The sequence below is a fragment of the Mobula hypostoma genome, chromosome 3 (assembly GCF_963921235.1).
Source record: "Mobula hypostoma chromosome 3, sMobHyp1.1, whole genome shotgun sequence".
In the NCBI taxonomy this organism is placed as follows: Eukaryota; Metazoa; Chordata; class Chondrichthyes; order Myliobatiformes; family Myliobatidae; genus Mobula; species Mobula hypostoma.
The window spans coordinates 196742102-196768272 of record NC_086099.1 but is presented as its reverse complement, the minus strand read 5'-3'; the positions used below and the strand labels follow the sequence as shown (position 1 = coordinate 196768272).

The 26171-nt window shown below is 39.7% G+C and overlaps 1 protein-coding gene across 7 annotated transcripts in view; it reads right to left on the bottom strand.

Annotated features, from left to right (window-relative positions):
* LOC134344484 (cAMP-responsive element modulator-like) overlaps positions 1-25489 on the bottom strand; it is a 78226-nt gene extending 52737 nt beyond the window's left edge. For 3 of the 7 annotated variants that reach the window (XM_063044368.1, XM_063044370.1, XM_063044367.1), the window contains exon 1: positions 25341-25489. The gene's annotated coding sequence lies outside the window, so the exon portion shown is untranslated. Of the gene's footprint in view, positions 1-11823; positions 11975-24337; positions 24445-24564; positions 24581-25340 lie in introns of those variants that run through there. The other 4 variants (XM_063044372.1, XM_063044374.1, XM_063044371.1 and 1 more) reach the window with 4 other exon arrangements.
* Positions 25490-26171: the final 682 nt, after the last annotated feature.

The window sequence follows — 26171 nt, the reverse complement described above, 5'->3', positions numbered from 1 at the left end:
AATGAGTTACAGAACAATGATTTATTGAAAATTGATTTTTTGAAATGTTGGGGCCCAGTTGATTATAAAGAAACTAATCACACTGTAAAGAACACAAAACAGAGTAAAAACACTCTGGCATTTTAACTTTGTGATCAAATACATCATTGCAAAATCAAAGAGCAATTTCAAAATTCATACATTAAAAATTCAAGATTAAGATGCTGAATTCAACACATTTTTTAAAATAATTACAATACTTTATTCCACACTGATATTCAACAGTACCCTAATATAAATGGTAAATTATATTATTTTAGGTAAAATAATATTATTTTAAACTAAATTATTATATAATTTAGGATTCCCTTAAAGTGAACTTGCAGGTTGAGTCTCTTACTCATTTCAAGAGTACAAGAATATAAAAGTATGGGTATAAAGAATATATAAAAAAAAAGATGAGAAGGAATTTCTTCAGCCAAAAAGTGGTGAATCTGTGAAATTGTTCTGGAGACTTGAACAGAAACTTGTTCTGGAGCTGCTCCGGCCTACGGTCTGGCCACACTTAGATCCCCTCCAGTTCGCCTACCAGCCCCGACGAGGAGTTGAGGATGCCATCATCTACCTGCTGAACCGTGTCTACGCCCACCTGGACAAGCCAGTGAGCACTGTGAGGGTCATGTTTTTTGACTTCTCCAGTGCATTCAACACCATCCGCCCTGCTCTGCTAGGGGAGAAGCTGACAGCGATGCAGATGGATGCTTTCCTGGTGTCATGGATTCTTGATTACCTGACTGGCAGACCACAGTACGTGTGCTTGCAACACTGTGTGTCCGACAGAGTGATCAGCAGCACCGGGACTCCACAGGGGACTGTCTTGTCTCCCTTTCTCTTCACCATTTACACCTCGGACTTCAACTACTGCACAGAGTCTTGTCATCTTCAGAAGTTTTCAGATGACTCTGCCATAGTTGGATGCATCAGCAAGGGAGATGAGGCAGAGTACTGGGCTACAGTAGGAAACTTTGTCACATGGTGTGAGCAGAATTATCTACAGCTTAATGTGAAAAAGACTAAGGAGCTGGTGGTAGACCTGAGGAGAGCTAAGGTACTGACAACCCCTGTTTCCATCCAGAGGGTCAGTGTGGACATGGTGGAGGATTACAAATAGCTGGGGATACGAATTGAGAATAAACTGGACTGGTCAAAGAACACTGAGGCTGTCTACAAGAAGGGTCAGACCAGTCTCTATTTCCTGAGGAGACTGAGGGTCCTTTAACATCTGCCGGACGATGCTGAGGATGTTCTACGAGTCTCTGGTGGCCAGTGCGATCATGTATGCTGTTGTGTGCTGGGAAAGCAGGCTGAGGGTAGCAGACACCAACAGAATCAACAAACTCATTCGTAAGGCCAGTGATGTTGTGGGGATGGAACTGGACTCTCTCACGGTGGTGTCTGAAAAGAGGATGCTGTCCAAGTTGCATGCCATCTTGGACAATGTCTCCCATCCACTACATAATATTCTGGTTGGGCACAGGAGTACATTCAGCCAGAGACTCATTCCACCGAGATGCAACACAGAGCGTCATAGGAGGTCATTCCTGCCTGTGGCCATCAAACTTTACAACTCCTCCCTTGATGGGTCAGACACCCTGAGCCAATAGGACGATCCTGGACTTATTTCCTGGCATAATTTACATATTACTATTTAACTATTTATGGTTTTTTAAACTACTATTTCAATTACTATTTCGTGCAACTGCAACGAAAATCAGTTTCCCCCCGAGATCAATAAAGTATGACTATGACTATGAAATTTATTGCCATAGACAGCTGTGGAGGCCAAGTTGCTGGATATATTTAAAGTGGAGGTTGATAAGTACCACATTAGTCAGGACATCAAAGGTTACAGGAAGAAGGCAGGAGAATGTTGAGAGGGATAATGTAGCAGCCATAATGGAATGTCGGAATCAACCTGATGGGCCAAATGGCCTCGTTCTGCTTCTGGGTCTTATGGCATGTTTTCATGTTTAACTAAATGCACTCAATGAACAAAAAAAATGGTTCTGCAGCCATGACAAAGGCTCAGCTACCATTATAGAAAAACCACATGACAAAAAAAAATCACTTTCACCACAGAAAAGTCAAAAAAAGAAGAAAATCTGCAGATGCTGGAAATCCAAAGCAACACACGCAAAGCACTGGAAGTATTTTGAAGAAAGGTTTTGGCCTGAAACATCGACCGTTTACTCTTTTCCAGAGAAGCTGCCTGGCCTGCTGAGTTCCTCCAGCATTTTGTGTGTTGCTTACAGAAAAGAAATAGATAGAATATAAATAATGGCCATTTATGTCAATTAGTTAGGTAAGTGGCAAAATCTAATGCATCCATATTTACCGAAGTATACATTCAGATTTTAGAAATGTTATGAAGAAATAAAAATGTTTCAAGGAGTTAAAGACAAAGTTGAAAGCCAACCAAGTAATAAACAGAGTATAAAGTGAGTAAATAGGCCATTCACATAACAGGGAGGGAAATAAATTAAGCAACTTTAATTACTAGTAGTCAGCAGATTTGAGGCCTTTACTCACAGAAGGTTAATAATTAGCAAACAAGGCGGCAATTGGCCTATCACCACAATTACAACAGTGAGGACGTCTTGTTTGTAATTTGCTTAGGCAAGGTCAAACGGAAAGTATTGCACACAGATCTGGATTCTGCGCCTGCCTATTACTTGCCTTGAAGGCAGTGAAACAAGGATTCACAATTTACTCCAAAGATGATCAACTGTTCTATAAAGTGAAATCAACTCAGCTTGTTCTTACTGCAAGTTAGTGAATGAATAATGCTCTTTGAAACATACAAGATTCTGCATAAGAATGATAGAGGGAGAAAACCTGTAAAGCTCAGAATTAGTTTGTCCATTTAATACTGAAATAAGGAATATCTTTATTCACAATCTGCAAATCCACATAATTCTTCACTTTGGGATCAGGGTGCTATGCAAACTGTTTCCAACTGAGCAGCACATCTTTGGGTTCTGAAGACTGAAGAAATCTTCAGATAGGTGGGATGGAAAAATAAAGTGCAAACGTTGGCATATTTTGTTACACAATGGAGAAAGCCTGAAGTGTTATATACCTGCCCATGTTTTTTTACTGTAGCCAGACAAGTTTGAAAACAATTCCCTCTTTTATTCAAATTCCGCCTCAAGTCCCACTTTCTCCATATTCCTGTAGTCTGTGCTAATTACACAACTCCAAGACAAATGCATTCCACTTCTTGCCTTTTGACCATCTAAATAGTTAATTGCTCCATATTTGATGACTGTGTTTTCAGTTGCTAAATCAGTGGCACTATTGTTCCAGTAACTACATATACTTCTTACTACAACTTAGCTTCTATTATGTATTGCAATGTACTGCTGCCACGTAACATATTTCACGACATATGCCAGTGATATTAAACTTGATTCTGCTTCTGACATAGCTCTGCAATTCCCTACCATGTACCTTTCCCTCTGGACTACTATCAGGTTAAAATTTAGAACAGAGAACATAACAGCACAGTACAAGACCTTCGATCCACAATGTTGGACCAACCTTTTAACTTTTTCTAAGATCAATCTAACCATTCCCTCCAACATAGCCCTCCATTTTTCCATCATCCATGTGCCTCTCTGAGAGTTTCTTATATGCCCTTAATGTATCTGCCTCTACCACCACCTCTTGCAGGACATTCCATGCACCCACGGCTCTTGGTACAGAATTTACCTCTGACATCTCCCTCACCCTTTCCTCTAATCATATTAAAATTATATCTCTTTGTATTATAGCTATATCTGCTCTGGGAAAAAGTCTCTGGCTATGCACTCTATCCATACCTCTTATCATCTTGTATACCTCTATCAAGTCATCTCTCATCTTTCCTCCCTCCAAAGAGAAAAGCCCTGGCTCACTAAACTTAACTTATAAAACACGCCTTCTAATCCCGGAAGTATCCTGGTAAATCTCCTCTGCACCACCTTCCCAAAAGCTTTTCCATCCTTCCTATAATGAGGCAACCAGAACTGAACACAATATTCCAAGTGTGGTCTAACCAGGGTTTTATAGAGCTGCAACATTACCTTGTAGCTCTTGAACTCAATTCCCTGACTACTCACCATACACCATCTCAACAACCCTATCAACTTGTCTCAAGACCCCAAGATCCCTTTGTTCCTCCACATTGCCCAAGAATCCTGCCATTAAACTTGCTAACCCACCCTTCCACTTCCTTATCTGAGTCACTTATATATATTTTTTTTTAAATCAGGAAAAGCAGGATAGATCACAGGAACACCACCAGTCACTGACTTCCAGGAAGAGTATTCTCTATCTACTACCACCCTCTGCCTTCTATGGGCAAGCCAATTCACCATACATCTTCTCAACAACCCTATCAACTTGTGTGGCAACTTTAACGGATCTCAAGACCCCAAGATCCCTCTGTTCCTTTATACTGCCCAAGAATCCTCTATACACACGGACAAGTTTCCCTGTACTCAATGGCTCGTGACTTTCTAAATGAGCTTACCAAGTGGAACGTTATCAAACTCCTTACTAAAATCCATATATACCACATCCACCGCTCTACCTTCACCAACTTGTTTTGTCACATCCTCAAAGAATTCAATCAGGCTCATGAGGAATGTCTTGCCCCTCGCACAGCTATTTTGACTACCCCTAATCAAACTAGGCTTCTCCAAATTCTCATAATCCTGTCTGTAAGAAACTTCCCCAATAATTTGCCCACGACTGATTAAGACTCATTGGTCTATAATTCCCTGGGTTATCCCTACGCCTTTTCTTGAACAAAGGAATAACATTTGCAGTATTCTAATCATCTGGGACTAATCCTGTGATAGTGAGGAAACAAAGATCATCACCAAAAGCCCAAAAATCTGTTCCCTTGCTTTTTGTAGTAACCTGGGGTATATTCCATCCAGCCCCGGGGACATATCCATACTAATACTTTTCAAAAGTTCTAAGACGTCCACTTTCTTAATATCAACAGTTCAAGCATATCAGAATGTTTTATGAGACCAGTGTGAACTTAAACATCGCTCTCATGGTGAATACTGAAGCAAAGTATTCATTAAATAGCTCCTCTGCCTCCTTCTACCTAGGTCTTCTCATTCTTTCCTCTAGCTTGCCAACTCCATTCTTGCTTCCTAAACCTTCAGTACGATTCCTTCTTCCTCTTGACTAGATGTTACACTTCTCTTGCCAACCATGGTTCCTTCACCCTACCATTTTTTCCTTACTCAATGGGACAAACTTATCCAGACCCACCCCCATCAAGTGCTCCCTGATCAACTTCCACATTTTTGATGTGCGTTCCCCCAAGTACATCTGTTGCCAATTTGTTCTCCACAGTTCCTACCTACTAACATTATAATTCTTCCTCCCTCCCCCCCATTAAATATTTACCAAAAATATCTGCTCCTATCCCTATCCAAGGCTATAGTAAATGTCAGTGAGTTGTGATCTCTGTCTCCAACTAAGAGATCTGACACCTGACATGGTCCATTGCCTCGTACCAATACAATATGGCCTCTCCTCTGGTCAGCCTATCTACATATTGAGTCAGGGATCCTTCCTGCCCCATCCAAATCTTTTGTACTCAGGAGATGTCAATCAATATTAGGGAAGTTGAACTCCCTCACAATTTGCTTTTGGTCAAGTCCTCTAATATCATGGGGCCTGAAGTTGATTTTTATTTCTAAAGCACTTCTCTAGCACCTTGGGGCTTTCTGAAGCTTTTAAAATAATCAGATTCAAATTATTGTTAAATTTGTAACATTTCCTTGAATCCTTTCTGCCACAGCAAATATAGTTCTAAATTGAGACTCAATTGGCTGAATGGCATTTCTGTGTCAAAAAAATTCTACCATTCAAATCCTCATAACAGTTATCATCATGCGAAAGAAACGGTAACAACATTTTCTAATGGCTCAAGTATTTACCAAGAGATAGTCGCAAGTGTACAGTATCTGATTGTGGCCTAATACTTATGACTGTATGATTACTCATCTTGACATTCAGCTCTATTCCCACTGCCAAATATCTAGGGAACACAACTGACCAGAAGCTTAAAACAACATATCATATAACTACTGTGCTGTACGAGCTGGATATCAGAAGTGAATCATATCCGAACTTTCCAAAACATCAACAAGGAACAAATCAAGACTGTGATGAATATTCTCTTCACTTATCTAAATAAAATAATCTAGCCAATAATATAAAAGTGGATACCAAAAGTTTTTGCAAATAATATAAAAAGTAAAAAAAGAGGTGAGGGTGGATACCAGATCACTGGAAAAAGATGCTGGAGAGGTAGTAATGGGGGAGGAAAAAATGGCAGGCGAACTTAAATCAATCTGGTTAATTAGGCCAACGGTGAATCAGGGCAGTCATTTATTTGGGACAACTCTTAAAACAACGAAAATGGAAACAAGAAAACAGCTGGAATTCCCTTTGTTTATTTGGGACACCATGCCACTTAAATGGGACAGGAGACTGTTGCCTGACAGTTTCTAACGAGCATCAGTCGCATACATTTGCACTACACTGTGCTTAGAGCAATCGGCTTTTTAAATAACATCAACTCTGTACATTTGTGTTCAAAATACAGTGACATTTGTGGCTGATAGTTGGCGAGAAGCAAGCAGTAAGACAATTCAGAATTGTTTCATTTACTACAATTTCAAACATTCAAGTTTGGATATGTCAGAAACAGCCTGGAGTGAAAATGAAACCATTTCACTACTTCAACAAGTTAAAAAAATTACCAAGAATTTGAAGGTATCAACAGTCATCCTGAATGTTACCTTTGGTCCCAACACTCAGCTCTCACCCCTGGCCTGTCCCAGCATGAGAAGTCAGCTCTGGTGGACTGAGCATATGAGACCTACAATAAGATCTAATGGTAAGGAGAGCAATTCTACAACATAACATAACAAAGGGCATGACAAGACGAAGTAGTTGTCATGGTCACCCACTACAACCAGGTAAGACACCAGTCTACTCATCCCACTAAACCCAGACATCCAAGCTCGAGGCAGTGGAACAGACCCAGTATAACAGCTTTTCCACTTTATAAACTCTCCTGCTAAGATTTCCTGTCATCATAGGATATGACAAACAACCACCAGTAATCTTGGTAATGTTCCAATTTGTTCTGCATTTCATGTAAATACCTAATACGTTACTCAGTTAAACAATGGACTGTCTATTGTATACTTTGTTTACTATTTCCAAGGAACTTCAGCTAATTGGGGCAGCTTCCTATTGGGCCAAAATGTACTGGTCTCTATGTGTCCCAATTAGCCAGAATCCACAGAATCAGTCTTCACAGTGGAAAACACTGGCAGCATGCTAGAAATTCAAAGTGCCAGGAGACAGAAGTGAGTGTAATTGCTATTACTATGGAGAAAGGTGCTTGGGAAACTGAAAGGTCTGAATGTAGAAAAGTCATCTGGACCAGATGGACAACACCCTGAAGTTTTGAAAGAGGTAGCTGAAGAAATCAGAGACATTAGTAATGATCTTTCAAGAACCACTAGATTCTGGAATGGTTCTGGAAAACTGCAACTATCAATCCACTCTAAGAAGGGAGGGAGGCAGAAGAAAGGACATTATGGGCCAGTGGTTGGGAAAATGTTAGAGCTGATTGTTAAGGATGTGGTTTTAGGGTACTTGGAGGCACATAAAATAGGTCAAAGTCAGAGTAGTTTCCTTAAGGGGAAATCTTACCTGACAAACCTGTTGGAATTCTTTGAGGAAATAACAGGCAAAATAGGCAAAGGAGAGTCAACGGATGTTTTTTATTTGGATTTTCAGAAGGCCTTTGACAAGGTGTCACTCATGAGGCTACTTAACATGAGCTCATGGTATTACAGAAGACAGATTGGCTGACTGGCTGGAGACAAACAGTGGGAATAAAAGGGCCTTTTCTGATAGGCTGCCAGTGATTAGGTGTTCCACAAGGGTTAGTATTGGGACCACTTCTTTTCATGTTATAAGTCAATGATCTGGATGACAGAGTTGATGGTTTTGTGGCCAAGTTTACAGATGAGATGAGGATAGGTGTACAAGCATGTAGTATTGAAGAAGGAGGACTTCAACAGATTGGGAAAATGGGCAGAGAAGTGGCAGATGGAATACAATGTCACCAAGTGTATGGTCATGCACTTTGGCAGAAGGAATCAAAGCATAAACTATGTTCTAAACAGGGAGAAAATTCAAAAGTCAGAGGTGTAAAATGACAAGAATCCTTGTGCAAGATTCCCTGCAGGTTGAGTTAATGGTAAGAAGACAAATGTATTCGTTTTGAGATGATTAGAATATAAAAGCAAGAATGTAATGCTGAGACTATGAAGTAATACACCCTTGGAGTATTGTGAACAGTTATAGGCCCCTTACCAAATAAAAGACATGCTAGCATTGGAAGAGGGTCACGAGAATGATTCTGGGAATTAAATGGTTAATGAGGACTGTGTGAAGGCTCTGGGCCTCACTTGCTGGAGTTTGGAAGAATGAGGTATGATCTCATTGAAATCTATCTGTTGCGTATTTAATATTTGAGTGTGTATATAAAATACACACATACATATATATAGAGAGAGAGAATAAGTATTCTTGTTTGTTTAAAAAATTCAATATGGGCTATATGTACAAATGCAGAAATTGTATGTCATCACGTTACCATGTGATAAAGTCCTCATCTCACTTAAAGTAAACATGAAGTTAGACTCACATTTTGGGCTCCCTTGTTTTCCTTTGAATTAGTTTAATGTTTTTAAATTACAAAACATAACACTATGAATATTAAAAGGTCTAGACATAGTGAATATGTAGAGGATATTTCCCATAGTGGACAAGTCCAGGACCAGAGGGCACAGCCTCAGAATACAGGAATGTCCAGTTAGAACAAAGATGTGGAGGAATTTCTTTTGCCACAGTATGGTAAATCTGTAGAATTCATTGCCACAGACAATGTGAGGGCCAAGAAGTCAATGAGTATATTTAAAAGTGGAGGTTGATAGGTTCTTGATTAGTCCGGGCATCAAATAGTTACAGAGAGAAAGCAGGCAAATGGGGTTGAGAGGAATAATGTATCAGTTATGATAGAATAGCGGAGCAAACTCAATGGGCTGAATGACCTAATTCTTCTGTCTTATGGCAGATTTGCATACAGATAAAGCAACACTAAAACTATGACAATAGAGGACCAAAAAAAATCCATTTATTGATAGATCATCCATCACCACCTGATCACTTCTATATCTCCACCACCAATCGACCTTGGATTTACTGTGAAATACATTAATGTGGCATAGTGGCATCAGTGCCGGACTTTGGAATGAAAGGTCCTGAGTTCGAATCCAGCTGGCTCCCCTGCACACTCTCCAACTGTGCTGGGTTACAAGCTGGTGATCTCTTTGGAAACTCACCCAGCAGAAGGCAATGGCAAACCATTGCTGTAACTTGCCGCGTACATGGTTCCCCACTACGTCAGAGGCGTGGAGGGAAATCGTCCACTAACCGGAGAAACTCCAGATACGACATACTTTTCCTTTTGCGACATTTATCCTTAGCCTGCAAATCCCAAAGCCTGAACCACCATGAAAAACAGCAAGTTGTACATGGAAGACTAGCACCCCAGAATTGTCCTGAAAGTCAGACAATATCCAGACGAAGATATGTATTGCTCTTTCATTCAGGATTTGCAAATGTCAAACTTGTCAAGGATTTGGAACATTTCCAGTTAGCCTTGAGATTTAGATATTTTAGAAAACAAAAAAAATCTTCAAATGAAAAATATTAAAACACTTAGCCAAATACAACTGAAGTACTTATGATTTCATATTTGTCCCATGTCATTTTGAAATAACTACAGGTCCACAATCCCTTATCCGAAATCCTTGGGGCCAGTTGCATTTCAGAATTCAGAATTTTTCGGATACCAAAAAACACATATGCTCAAGTCCCTTATTTAACCTGTCTCAGTGCAGTGGACTTTAGGACCCAGCGGCACACCAAACCTGCACACATCCTCCCGTATACTTTAAATCATCTTTAGATTACTTATAATACCTCATACAATGTAAATGCTATGTAAATAATTGTTATACGGTATTGTTTAGGGAATAATGACAAGAAGAAATTTTATTTCAATAAAAACATTCAATAAAACATAAAAAATATACAGCTTCTAACGAACCGAATTAAACACATGATAAACGACTTATTGGAATAAATGTAGAATGTCACTGTCACTATAAAACTTCAATAACTTGTCTTTCTGTTTATTTAAATCATATACAGTGGTAGTTCCAACACTATTTTCTTCAGTAAAACGACGCACAGACACACCACGATCAAGCTTCTGCAATAACTCCACTGTCTGCATTATTGATAGCGAAGATTCCTTCTCTTTTTCTCATTGTTACCCACAGGGGTATCTGCAGCTCTTTTTGACATTTTCACAGTGAAATTAAACACAAAGTCAACAGTGAACACAAAATATCAGTGAACAGCAAATGCACGTGTAACCAGTACGAGCGCTGAGCCACAACTGACGTCTGGCGGCCTCTGCTAGTGCTGCCACATCACACTTGAGTGACGTCAGCTGTTGGCAAAAAAAAACTTCGGTTTTCAGAGCTTTTTGGATTTCAGAATTTCGGATAAAGGAATGTGCATCTGTACTACATTGTTATTGTATAGTTGAATGGTTTCTAAGTACTATACGATGAACTTTTGACCTCATAATCTACTTCATTGTGTTCTTGCACCTCATTGTCCACCAACACTGAGCTTCTCCGTAGGTGTTACTCTTCATTCTGTTATTGTTTGAGCTCATACTACCTCAATGTGATGCTGTAATGAATTAGTCTTTATGAAACATATTCAAGTTTTTCACTATTCTTGGATACATATAACAATAATAAACCAATTTTTAATTCATTGATACAATCCCAAATTTCCTTATTGAAGACAGCATACCAAGATGTACAGAAACAAGTTGGAATTAAAACACAGAAATGTGAAACCTCGGTTCGTCTCAAAAAGCACAATAGCAATGTAATCATGTAAAGCAGCACAAAGGTCCTTGATGTTCCAATGTGCAAATACACACAGCAAAACAAAGCACCTAATCATATTTTCACTGAGTGGTCACTTTATTTGGTATAGGAGTGTACTCAGTATGTTCTTCTGCTTTTGCAGGCCATCACTTCAAGGTTCAATGTTCTTGTTGTCACTGTTGTAACGCGTTGTTATTTGAATTACGGTTACCTTCCTGGTGAGCTTGAACCAGTCTGGCCAATCTTCTCTGCCCTCTCTCATTAACAAGGTGTTTTCATCCACACAACTGGATGCTTATTGTTTTTCACACCATTCTCCGTTAGCTCTACAGACTTTTGTGCATGAAAATCCCAGGAGATCAGCAGTTTCTGTGATACTCAAACCACCCCATCTGGCACCAACAATCATTCCACAGTCAAAGTCAGAGATTTATTTCTTATTCTGATATTTGTTTCAGTCTAAACAACAACAACTGAACCTCTTAATCATGTTTGTATGCTTTTATACATTTGAATTGCTGCCACAATTGTCTGATTAGGTATTTGAATTAATGAGTGATTAGATATTTGCATTAATGAGCAAATGTACGAATTACCCAATATAGTGGCCACTGAGTGAAACGCTACTAATAGTAGGGAAGCTCAGAATGTTGAGCAAACAGTTATACCTCAGACTAACCATTCAGAAAAGAAAATAATTTACACGTAAGCGTACCTGCTATTGAGTAGGGAGTTCCAAGATTTAGACCCGATAATGAAAAAGGAACTAAAACATACTTCCAGGAAGAAAAATTTTCAACTTGAAGGAAAGCCTGTAGGTGGTGCAATAAACAGTCTGCTGGATGAACTCATCGGGTCATGCAGTATCTGTAGGAGGAAAACAACTGTCGACGTTTCCAGCTGAAACCTTGCAAGTGACAGTCCCATATGCCTGCTGCCCTCGCCCTTCATAGTTAAAGAGAATGTATATATAAAAGCTGTTTACTGTTGTTCACTTTAGCTAAAATGATATGTCTTTGAGAATAGAAAAGGGAATTACTGTTTAGGGTCATAAACACAAGAGATTCTGAAGATGTTGGAAATCTTGAGCAACACACGATGCTGGAGAAACTCAGCAAGTCAGGCATCACTGATGGAGGGGGGAAAAGTCAACATTTTGGATTTCTGGAAAAGTAAAGTGTTTCCATTCCCCATTCTGGTTACACTCTCAGCCCTTTTTCTCACTTGGTCATCACCTCCTCCTGGTTACACAAGTTCTTTTCTTTCTTCCATGGTCCACTATGCCCTCCTATTAGATTCTTTCATCTTTAGCCCTTTACCTCTTCCACCTATCTCCTCTCCCTCACCAACCTTCCTTCCCCTTCACCTATCACCTTACAGCTTGTCACAAACAAGAAAGAGAACATCTGCAGATGCTGAAAATCCAAGCAACATACACAAAATGCTGGAGAAACTCAACAGGTCAGGTAGTATTTATGGAAGAGCCCACTGTCAACGTTTCAGGCCGAGACCCTTCATCAGGACTGATGAAAGGTCTTGGCCCGCACCTACCAGCTTGTACTCATTTCCTTCCCTGCAACTTATTTTGGCTTCTGCCTCCTATAGTTCCAATCCCAATAAAGGGTCTCAGCTCAAGATGTCCACTCCCCAAAAGAAACTGCCTGAATTGCCAAGTTCCTTCAGTATTTTGTGTCTGTTGCTAATGTTCAGGATGGTAAATTAGGTATCAATTGAAGAGGCTCTTTTTTTTAAATCCTGAATGACACTGAATTACTCTATTGTTGGAATCATTTTCACCCTGGCAAGTGGATAATATTCCATCATACTCTATTGTCCACAAGGCTTAATTCAGTAAAGTTTTAATGTTGGAAGGCAAGTGATATGTAATGTGATTCCCAACCTCTGATCTGCTTTTGTAGCCATGGTACCTGTGAATTGTCCAAGTAAATTTCTAAATAATGGTGACCAATGGGACAACAATCACAGAAGGGTCCAGAAAGGAATGCCACAGAAAATCACATGTAAGTTGTAGGTTACTTTCTTATGATTTTCTGCCATAAATTTTTAACAGACTGTGTTTAATGTTCTCTTGGTTTTTCTGCATGCTGGAGAAGAATAGTTCATTACCAGAGCTGTTGCAAATGAACATCGTGCAATGATTGGAAGATTTCTCCATTTCTAGTAGGAAAGTCATTGAGAAACTCGTACACTTACGTTGTGAGAAAAGATTGATTAATTACCAAGAACCATAAGTCTTCCTTTATGCAAGCTATGACTCCAACCATTAGACTGCTTTCCCCTCGACTTCTTCTCCACAAGCAGCTTTTGAAATGATACTTTATCAGAAAACAGCAGGAACTGTCACTTTAACTTCACCTTAGGCTCGTGTTTTCCATCAAATGTCAAGTCACCATCAAGTTGAGTGATTCTAATGAAAACTAACTTGCACAGAAAATGCAGATAATGTTAGGCTCGGTAACAACTTCTTCCCCCAGGCTGTGAGACTTCTGAACAACACACTATTTATGACAACACCAATGGTATTATACTGTATGTTTAACTACAGTATTTGTTGTATATCTCATAAGACATGCTCTCTAATCTTGGCAAGTTTCCACTATCCACTACACCCCCGCTAAAGTTTTTGTGTTCTCCCGAAAATGAGGCAAGCAGAACAGAACACAATACCGCACGTGTAAGCATCTGAACTTACTCTATTTTCAGAAACTACTAAAAATGAGTTCATATTTTTCATTTACATTACTCATGTTTAAAACTCCTGTATTAAGCCATTGTCAATCTCAGCTCATACCAGTTCATTGATCAGCATTGCTACATCCAAATCCTAAATGACACTTAATTAGAAATAGTAAAACATAATTGGTTAGTGGAAACTTGCTGCTTGCACTCAATAAACCAGCCATATGGGTAAGTAAACAAAACATTTTCCAGATCCATGGGCGTCTACACTGATGACAGACAAGCTAATCCAAAATATTCACACCTTTACAACGTTGAGGTTTTGCACAATACTGTACTGGCATATGGCCGTGCAAAAAAATACCAGCAAAGCTAGAGAAAAATCCAACAGGCAACAACTGTTTTGTACATGATTTAAAAGTTAATGATTAAAAGTCCCTTAACACAATACTCAAGCTACTAGAAAAATTATTCATATTTGAACAGACCAAGTTAAAGACAAAAATACTTTGAATTTTTTGGGTTCTTCATAGTCCTTCCATTCAACTCAAATAAATGGAATCAAACTTGGGCCATGTTCACCTAAGCATATTCCATTGTGTAAATACACACAAATGCAGCAAGTTTACTCTGTGCTGCAAAACTTAAGAAGAAAAACAAAAATTAAGCACAAAAAAATGCACATGGGAATCCCAAATTGGATGACACTGACATGTCTGCATCTTGGTACAGAATGGTGCTGACAAATCCCCAGGTTACTAAATTCTCAGGCTTCACTTCCAGATCCAGCTCAGTTTTGAATACAGTTTTAAGGGGAAGAAGTTTAAAGGGAACATTGGGAGGGCTTCTTCACACAGAGAGTGGTGGGAGTGTGGAATGAGCTGCCAGATGAAGTGGTAAATATGGGCTCACTTTTAACATTTAAGAAAAACTTGGACAGGTACATGGATGAGAGGTGTATGGAAGGATATGGTCCAGGTGCAGGTCAGTGGGATTAGGCAGAAAAATGGTTCAGCACAGCCAAGAAGGGCCAAAGGCCTGTTTCTGTGCTGTAATGCAGACATCCCACCTCTCCTGGAACTCTCCCGCATATTGATAGCGGCTCCCTGATGCCCAGAAATTATATACAATATCCCGGAAATTGATTTTTTTGAGAGCCAGCGAGAGAGAGCGCGGGAGAGCCATGGCAGAGTGTTCCAAACAAAATAAAACGTACGTCATCCCAGACTACACTAAAGTGTACCCCTGCCTAATAGGGGTCAAAAATAATGACAGTGTTGCTCACTGCACTGTTTGCAACAGTGACATTTCTATTGCCCATGGTGGGTTAAGACTGTAAAAGACATGTTGAGGTGAGTTTAACAGGTGTCATTCATTCATTAGCATAGCTAACATTATTTAAACTAGCTGGCTAGCTGCTAAGGAGCTACTCTATTGCAGACATCCCACCTCTCCCGGAAGTTCCTGGAGTCTCCCGCAAATTGATGATGCTACCTCCCTGAAATGAGTTTTTGCAGGGTGGGCTGTCTGTGTAATGTTCTATGGTGTAATGAGGTAAATTCAAAGATTTTTATCCAATGATGGGCAAAGATAAGCTTTGAAATCACGTTGTAACAAGAGAATCTGCAAGTTGTGGTATTCACATTCTGTACACCACTGTCCCCTTGACTCTAATTGGACAAAGTTTCAAATAAATATTGTTAAGGAAGCTTTGACAGGAGGAGGCAGAGCAACATGCCAGGGCCATCTCAATGACCAAGCAGGGCCACTGGACTAATTGGGAGAACCTGGAAAAGAGGAAACTTAGCTGGTGTGACATCTGGGAGATGGCAGGATCTCAGCTAAGTTCAGTCATCAGAGCCACTTATGACCTCCTACCCACACCCCAGAACCTGAACCAGTGGTGGGGAGAAGACCCCGCTTACTCTCTTTGTCAAGCACCTGGATCACTAAGGCACATTTTAGCAGGATGCACCACGAGCCTCATCCAGGGGCAGTACACTTGGCAGCATAACCAAGTTCTCAGACAGCTGGCATCAATCTTGGAACAGAGGCGAATCATCACAAATGCTCTCCCACAAACATCGGCAGGAAATGTCCACATCACACGATTTGTACCAGCAGGCCAACCTCCAGGGCACCACATAACATCAAAAGATGTAAGCATTCTGCAGGTTGCTTGGGATTGGAAAATGGCCGTGGACCTGGAAAAAAAAGCTTGTGTTTCCCCCAGACACTGCGGCCAGACATGGTCCTGTGGTCCACAACAGCCAAGCTGGCATATGTTGTGGAATTGACAGTACCATGGGAAGATGGTGTCGAAGAAGCTTGAGAGGAAAAAGACCAAGTACTCTGAACTGGCAACTGAAGCTGCCCAGAATGGCTGGAAGACCAAGATTTTCCCCGTAGAAGTGGGACGCAGGGGATTCTTTGCTACACCTACGACCAGTCTACTGAAGAAGATCGGGGTGAGGGGTCACTCCCTCCAACAAGCAATCAAGTCCTTGTCAAACTCAGCAGAAGAAAACAGCAATTGAATTTCGATTAAAAGGAAAGACAACAACTGGGCTGCAAGATGAAGGCAGGAGGGTATGGAACTGAGGGGGGTGTATCTGGGATGCCAGGTAGCACCGTTGAGCCCTCTGGAGACGTCGCAGGCTTATCAACAAAATGTCAGAGAAGGAGGGTGCCCACCTGATGACCCCGATGACATACCTACCCTCCCTCCTTGTCACCACTCCAAGCCCACTGCCATCAAGGGTGCCCACTTACCCTAGGGATTGAAACATCAAGTCCTAATAGCTCTACTGCAGTATATTTTACAGATGGAACCTAGCAAATAGTGAAGAAAATGAATGAAACAAGTGGTGTCTCATCCTTGATAGTGCTGAATAAATATTTTTAGACTTACATTCATTGAGTCATTTTGCTTTCAATTTGTGTCTTGCAGATGGTGGAAAGACTTTGGACCCGGCCAGTGACACTTAAAAAATGATCTTTTCTAGTTGATGCACTGGGTTCACTTGTTTCTAATCAGGTATCATGGAGGAGAGAATTTAGCAGTGTTTCTAATGAAATTGAAAGAGAAACTAGTCGCACTATTTAATGGAGATAATTACCAAGCACCTATGGAGCAGAAATCTTACTTCCCACTGAGCAGCCATGTATATTAACTTGAAAACCCTGTCTTGGGCATCACAGCAACAAAATCCAAAGTGATATAACTAGGCTCCCACAACTATGTCTCTAATAAAAGGCATTTTCACTTTGAGTTTCCACTTCTTTTTCTTTTCAAGCTCCACATTATACTTAAAGGTTAAATATTAAGGATAATCACTCTCAATTATTTTGTAATTTTTTTGTTTAAACCATTTATGAAGTTTGCAAATGAATGATCCTGGAAAAAGCTTACAATCGGTATCATCCACTTGCTTGCATTCTTTATTGTTAGCAGCAGAGGAACATGCTCATCAGTTTGTGTCTATTCAGTTATATTCAGGAGAATATGATTGGTTAATACATTGTTTTCCTCCATCTCGCAATAATTTAATAAATTCTTAGAATTAAAAGAAAATCAATTACTACCCACTTACAGATTAGAGTTAATTTCCAATTTCAAAAACACTTCGCAGAAGTATTTTGTACAGGTCCACTAAATTTACAAGACTATGTCCCCTAATCTTATGCTCCACAATCACTTAAAAAAAATAGCTTTCTTTTATTCCCCTAATTTGAAAACTTTTACTAAATTACCCTCACTGAATTCCAGGCACTTGAATCATGTCACTTCCCCTTGCAGTAATATCTTCAAAGACCAAGTATCACTCTCCTATGTCGCACACTCCCCTCCATTGAAAGCCGATGTTTCTTAACTGGAACTGTCCTTAAATATTCATTCTATTCAAGGTCTGGCCCAATCAGGGATTTAAATAGCTTGTGTTTGCACTCCTGTTCTTGAGACATAAAAGATAATACTTCTTTAAGTCCTTTGAGTACAAGTATCTATAGTCGAGACACAGACTCACTCAACCCATACTCAACAAATCTCAAAATTTCACTACATCTCTCTCCATTCCTTTTATGAAAGTGTTGTTCTCCCTTCCTCCCCGCCCCAGTCCATAGTGCATTGTATCACACTGGCCTTTCATGAACCCATTACCCACAGAGGTCACCCACTTGAAAATGCTTCCAATCTCTATAACTATAAAGTGACAGCTTTGAATTTTCAAAAAATTGAGTCCTTTGTATACCCTACAATAGCAGCTGCATCTCAAAGAAGTTTTATTTGAGAAATTAGAAGGAATTTCAAATATTTTGCCATCATCCAATGACACCAAGAGCCTTCGTAAGAATTGCCACAGGGTACAATTAAGAGGTCCATTAATTGTCTAGTTTTGTCATCTTACCCAGTTAGCCATTAATAGTACTTTAACTCAATATCAAACATTTATTCTGGTCCTTAATACAATGTGGATATCTTTTAAATCATTTCCTTTACTTCATTCTCTTACACTTATGTTCACCTTGGGAGCATGAGTGCCCCATAGCCTCTCTGCACAAAATTGAAAATGTTCATTGATGTAGTGGTACAAAATTTGGATTTAGTTAATAAACAATCAGCAGAGATTTGTGAAAGGAATGTCATGTGTAACTGAAGGAATGATGATCTTTGATGAACCAAATCAATGGACAGCAACTGCTGCACATATAAAATGCTTAGATGACCATTTTGAAAAAATGGCCAGCTATTTTAAGAAACCAGGTAATGCTTCCATGGGGAAGAAATAAAAACTTCATATCAATGAAACACCATCAGTTTTAATATCACCAGCATATGTCCTGGAATTTGTTAACTTAGCAGCAGCAGAATGCAATACATATTTAAAAAATAAACCAATTACAGTATGTCTAATAAAGTTAAATTAAAAATAGTGCAAAAATATATATTTTTTAGAACGTGGGCGCAATGTGTATTTTGTAATCAGATGGCAGAGGCAAAGAAACAGTCCCTGAATCGCTGAGTGTGTGACTTCAGACTTCGGTATCTCCTTTCTGACTGTAACAATGAGAGAAGGGCTTGTCCTGGGCGAAGGAGTTCTTAAATAGTGGGTGCCGCCCTTCTGAGGCACTGTTCCTCGCAGATGTCTTGGATACTACGGAGGCTAGTACACAAGATAGAACTGACTAATTTTACAACTTTCTGAAACTGCCTTCAATCTTGCGCAGTAGCCCCCCTCCCCATCATACCAAACAGGGAAACAGTGGTAGCTCACCACAGCGGCAGAAGTTGATGTTGGAATAGCTATGTGCCTGACTATAGGGGAGAAAGCAGCACAAATATTTATTGAAAGGTATAATTATCAGGAAATGGGTAAAGGAAGCAAAAACAGTGATTAATTACTAGCCTAGTCTACTGATTATATGAGCATAGACAACAAGACAGTTATGCATTTTGAAGGGGAAAAAATTGCAAACAGCATAATCACAATTCTGAGGAAAAGTCTCCCAGCCCAAAACGTCGACTGTATTTCTTCCGATAGGTGCTGTCTGGCCTGTTGCGTTCACCAGCATTTTTTGTGTGTATTACAAGTCTTGAACGCCCACCTTATAAAAGATGTGCACATCTTTGAAAATGGCAAGGCAATGGATAGGGCATATAGAATAACAAGCTGTGTAAAAAAAAATCAAAGTCATGATTGACTATTATGAATCACTGACTCAGCCCAACTGTTCGGATTACCGAATTTTAGAGTATACAAATATTTACCATGAATCAAAAAAAATGATCTATTCAGTTATTTGACAAGCTGTTCTCGTTTTCCATTAAGCAGCAGCAAAGGTGAAAATTAACAGAGGTGCATAAATAAAGGGTTCTGAGAGCATTTAATCCAAATTTGTTCCACTTGGCCACGGGGTTGAAAAGACAAGGTGGACAACAAAATTATTTCAATAATATAGGAAAATAACAAGACAAATTTATCAAATAGATAAATCAATCAATATCTGAATATTTAGAAGTATTTTTCACCATTCAAAATTGTTTTATTCCATTTTTCACAGAATTCCAAGCATATTCATATTAGATTCTGCATATACTTACAGCCCTAAAACAAAGTGGTTAAATATAATAAAACACAAGTTCATCTGTTTATCACGCTGGAACCCCTATTTTTTGTTGTACATAGTTGACTGGGTTATGGTAAATGCACGTTACTCAGGCTCATACAAACCTATCTTTCTTCACCCAGTATCCAATGGAAAAAAAGGTTCCTTAAAATGACACATCTTCCCTTGACAGCATCAGCATTAAGTAGTTTCCTCCAAAAATGACTGAATGAGAAGAAACATGAAATTTATACTTGAACATGACTTGGCTGGGGGCCTTAAAATGAGGATTTGGTTTCAAATACTCTGCTTTACAGTAAAAAGTGAAAACATTTCAAGCACTGAAGTTCAATATTAGCTCCAAGATAGCTTTTTATTTTCTTCATTTAGCCACTTGTCTATAAAGATATGACAGTGTTTCTCCAGCATAAAGGTTATTAAAGATTATGTGGTTATACTGACCAGAAATAATCCAATCCAGCTGAATAACTGGTTTAAAAAGATACATTTACCCAGGCGCCACATATCCATGCTGAGAGCAATACAAATCGATTGCTGCTATCCAAATGAACTGCACTCTCTCTCATGAAGATCCTATAGGGCCTTGTACTGATAGAGTAAATAGATCAAGAATGCTCTAATCACAAACAAGAGAAAATCTGCAGATGCTGGAAATCCAAGCAACACACACAAAATGCTGAAAGGGGAGAAAGCAGGAAGACAGCAGGGGAAAAAAACACCTGCATGGATTAGTTGAATTGATTGCTTCTCCCTTTCGTACTTTTTCAGAATTTTTATAAATAATACTTTTAATATTAAGAGTTAAATGTTTTAATTATGGAGTATCTGACTAACTTTTTAAGCTAGGTTCAAACCCAAAATTCACCTTGCCAATTTATATTTGGCAAAACCAAAAATGTAAATTTACAGTCAATTGCAAATGTAATGCCATTGTAATAAACCATGATCATTTCATTCTCTATTTAATTGTTGCTACTTGGCATTTTACAATTGAAAACTTGATAGCTTTATCTGATTACTTAGAACTCAGCAAACTAATTCTCTCAATGGGTATTTTCTATACACCACAGTTGGCACCACTAGAAAATAACTTTCTAAGTTAAAATGAAGAGGCAAGAATTCATCCAATATCCTTGATCATTGATTTTGTCACACAAATGTTTCAAAATATACCTGTATTTAAAGACCTCAAAAATCCAGTGAACTTACCACCATAGTTCAATAAGCAACATTGCCAGGCAAAATAAACTATTCTCTCAGAGTTGGAAACTGATGGTGAATTTGACAAATGGTGATAAAGACTTTAACATAAAACAATAATTTATGGACCTGGTCTTATTGAGTTATATTTTCCCCCATCCATCCTCTCCCATTACAAAACTAGACAGTAAATCATTTAGGTAATCCTTACTGGCTAGTTTTTAATAGAGGGCCCATTTCATGATTGTTTTGTGCCCCCAAAAGACAGCCAATTTGACAATGACTATCAGAACAATTTGGGATATACAGAAAAGCAAAGATTGCTAGAATCACAAATCCAACTAATTTGGCCCCTTCTAGAATTTTTGAGAAGCTATTTCACGTTCCTCCCAATTGCAATGTAGTCCTATTTAGTCATGAACATCTCTAACCATGTGTAAACACACTCAACCCCATTTTGTAAAGGCCTCTGACTAAATTTTCATTAAACAAGGCAATGAAATGCAATAAAATTTTAATTCACTGTGTATTTCAAGCATAGGAACAGATCTGTTAAATTAACATCTGACAGCAAACGTGATGCACTAACATGCATGTTGGCACAAACATAGAACATTACAGCACAGTCTAGGCCATTCCACCAACAGTGTTACACCAACCTGTTAACCGATTTTAATCTAAGATCGATTACTGCTATACAACTGAACTGCACTCTCTCTCATGAAGATCCTACAGGGCCTTGTACTGATAGAGTGAATAGATCAAGAATGGTCTAATCACAAACAAGAGAAAATCTGCAGATGCAGGAAATCCAAACAACACACAAAATGTTGGAGGAACTTCAGCCTCTGGAAGGTCTCTGCCTGAAACGTCCACTGTACTCTTTTCCAGAGATGCTGTCGAGTCGACTGAGTTCCTCCAGCATTTTGTGTGTTGCTTCCCACTTACCCCTTTATTTTTTCTCTATCATCCATGTGCCTATCTAAGAGCTTTTATAAATGTCCATAATGTCATTTGCCACCCTGGCAGGGTGTTCCTCATACTCAACAGTATATTTTCAAAAAACTTGTCTGTGACATTCCCCTATACATCCCACCAATCACCTCAAAATTATTCCAAGGTAGTGGTCATTTAAGTGTTACCAAATTCCTCCTACTGTCCATAAAAAAAATCAGCACTAAATTAACAAAACTTATTCAAAATAAACAATTACCATAATATCAGAATTAGCATTCTTTTTCCTTAAAGGCTGCAAACGACAAATCGATGGAGGTCGAGCATAAACTAATTACATAACTCCTTGTCTTCATTTATGCAAGTCCACCTTTTTTTAAATTTGGAGGATAGAAATATTGGAAATAGCGTCTGCCTATTCAGTGATAGTGAAGTAATCTGCCGATATTACTTAAAAGGGCCACTGACAATTCACTTTCACTTCAAAAACAAGCTATGCCACTTTAAGGGCAATCTCGGCAGTACCTTCATCGTATTCACACTATGCACGAAGGAGCACAGAGGGAAATAACTGACACCGTTTGAAAAACTATTCGTCCCACGGCGAATGAATTTATCATTTTCCTTCTACCGATACGTATCTACTGCCGTTTCGAAAGTTAGGACCATTTTTGTTCCATTATCCTTTTAGGCAATCCATTTCCAAATACCGTAACACTCTGCTTGCAAATTTAAGTGTTTTTTCCTCTCTCTCCCAAACATCTAACATCCACTTGTAGGAAATCACCCCCGAATTTCTTGAAGATAAACAGCAAAATACTTTTTTTCTTATTATAGTTGGATGATGACAACACTGAGTACTCCAACATTTTAAATTGCTTTTGGGTAGAAAAAAATTGCCTGCGATTCAGTTGCACAAAAAAAAAACCACTGGACAGTTCTTTGCTTGGGGAAGTGGAGTAAATATTACCTAAAGCTATCACTCTCTGGCATTAAACTGTCTCTTGTTCCCACTTATAAGCACAATTCACAAGGGGCTTGGGAGGATAGAAGACATGGAAGGCGATAGAGCGCCTGCAGTTCAACTGCATAATTACATCCGAGCCGCATCAGTACATTTCCACTGCAATTTCACAGACTAACTAGGAAGAGGGTGCTGGCGAACCAGACTACAGAAGACACTGCGCCATTTCTAGAACCTTCCATTGCAGATCAAGCCGCCGCCATTTTAATTAAGGGGAACCTCCAAAAATAAACTTATTTTATCTTATTCTCATCCTCCTACCAAGAAAAAAATACCACGACGTTTAAGTAATTAAGATGAGTCCAAGTGTCAACATTTCACTTTCATTGTTTTTAAAAACACAAAATTCGCCGCCCTATTGCGGTTGCAGTTAGGTTTCCGAATTTTTTTAAAAAATTGCTCCAACAACCGCAGCCTTGGATTTTGGACTAACGACGGTTGGTTTTTACCCTAAAACACGAAACTGCTTCACGCATGAATATTCCGACCAAGGCAGATGAATCGCGAGGATCCGGCTTAGATTTAAAGAGAAGGGATTCCACTCAGTTAAACGTTTCAGTTGAACGGAACTGAAACTGGAGAAAATCGTTTCAAAAGCATCAAGGAAGATTGTCGAAAGCTCCGATTCCAGTTTTAAAATAAAACACATAGATTAACTCGTCACCCCTCCCCTGCGCTAAGCCGAACAGACAAAAAAATTCTGGCACATTAATAGGTGTTATATTCCATCAAGAACGCGTTGATCTAAATTTAGATTCGATTTTTAAAGCGAGATATTTTATAGTTTAAAACAATCCCGAAGTGAAGTTTGCTGAAAGAATCTGTGTCCAGGCGCCGAATACTTTCGTGCTGTGCCTTTCCCGACATGTTTTGTTTGGCCACGATGTGACTCCCAGACCCGAATCTCCTTTTTATGGCAAAGCGGGAAAGACGGCGCAGAGACTCCGAGTGTCTCCCTATCAAAATCCCTTTAAATAAATTTCCACGTCTCTCTCCTCACTCACTCTCCCTCTCACACGCACACACCGACAGTCTCGATCGTATTTTCTGTGACAAAGTCTAACCAGGATAACGTCATGTTGTTACACTGTAGCAGATCATGTTGTCGCAAGTGGACAAACGTCAGGAGCTTACATACAAAAAATGGGCGGCTAAAGTAAAAGGAGACACGGCGAGCACCTCTTCTGTCATCTTTACAGTGTTTGGAGGTGGGAGAAATACTCACAGATATTCATAAAATAACCAGACTCTGACAACGACACAAACGGGGGCTAATTCAAAGCGCGGGTGATAGAGCGATTCGCCATCTCACGCAACTAAGAAAGAAACCCCGTTAAACATCTCTTCTGCCCATATTTAACCAAGTTGTGCATTTCGGGACTGCAAATAGTTAGGGAAACATAAAATTCAAACAAAAATAAAATATGCATTTTGTTTTGCAAAAATACATACACATACAAACGGGTCGGTGAGCCTTGTTTTCCCCCGATAGCTGTCGTTAACTCCGACTATTTAAGGATTTTTTAAAAAAAAACACCAGATTGCGTCTTCTAATTTCTCACTTGAAAATTGCAATTTCAAACTAGGAATAAATAAATTAAAATTGGCAACATTTTTTTAAAGAAGACATTTGTTAAAATGCCACCAAAATAAACCCACTCCAGCGATGGGAGCCTTTGCTTGTAATATTCCACAAAGAAAGTGATAGGGAAAAAAATCTGCTTCTGTATTTATAAGCCTAACAATCATACAACTCATACCAAAACAAACTTGCAGGATGGGGAGAATATTAAAAGGAAAGAAAAGTGACGATCACGGTTCTCACTGTGCCACCGTGGTTTAACCATGGACTTAAGATGCACTTGAGGGGCTGGTTTTATTAATTTTAATGAAACGCGAAGAGTTTAAAAAGCCTGTTTCCTCCATCTGAACGCAGAGCTGAAAGTACCGATCGGCTGCAAAGTCTGATCTCATCACCAGTCACTAGTTTCTTCCACCTCCCCCCCATCCCGATCTCCTCAATTTAACCCTGCAAAAAAGAGGAAGCAGAAAGGTGGGGTGGGGGTGGGGAGCGGTGCAATTGCCACCTTAATCTTTTCCCTCTCTTTCTATCTCTCTATTCCCCACCCGGCTTTCTCTTCTTTGCATTAATGCTACGTGCATGCCGTGCGTGTGCTGTTAGTGCCACCATCTCTCAATTGACTTCTCCCTCCGTCTCTCTCACTTACCACTTACGTAGTTTTACTCGTCACAGATTACGGTGCGCTAGGAGTGGATGGCTGTGCTGATACGTAGCCGCCACGTCAAAAATATACACTGAGAGCGTCACCTACAGTCCCCTCAAACCAGCCGAGGCCGCAGCACTCGGCTCACGCGCACCCGCGATCGTTGCGCCGCCGCTGCCCCAACTCGACGCCGGATTGGATCCGACCCCCAACGGCCCGGCCTTCCAAACCTCGCGAGAGCCGCCCCCTGCAGCCATTGGTCCGCGCCGCCTGCTTCTCGTGTTCTTGCTTCTAGTCCGCCTTCCCCTGCGCCGAGCCCGGATCTCATTTCTTTCTTCCTTTGGCACCGTTTCCATTGTGGGGGAAACCGAGCGACATGGCGGGGGGGTGGGGTGCAAACGAAGATTTAGTGGGAAACCCCCCAAAAATAATTTTTTAATGCGTTTATTCAATTGTACTGTAAAATTTAGTCATTTGCTGTCGATGATTTCTATTCTGGTCAGCGGTGAGGTTAGGGACGCCGTAATGTCGGCGGTGCTTGAAGCATCTGTTTTTGTTTCTGCCTGATGGTTCGTGGCTGTGGTGCAAATTTTCTTCCCCACCCAGAATAAACGTTCGTAAAAATTGATGTTTGCAATACCAAGTCCGAGATTTTTGCAATCCTTTATGTCCAGTGTTTTGAGTGGCGCGCGTTACTGTGACTGTTAAGCGCTTCTAGTTCTGCTTCAGCTTCAGCTTTTGCTGAATGGAGAGATTGGAGTTTCCCTTTGTTGAAACTTGGTATTTTAAAGCGTGACATTGAACCTCGCATAACACTGACACACTTCGAAATGT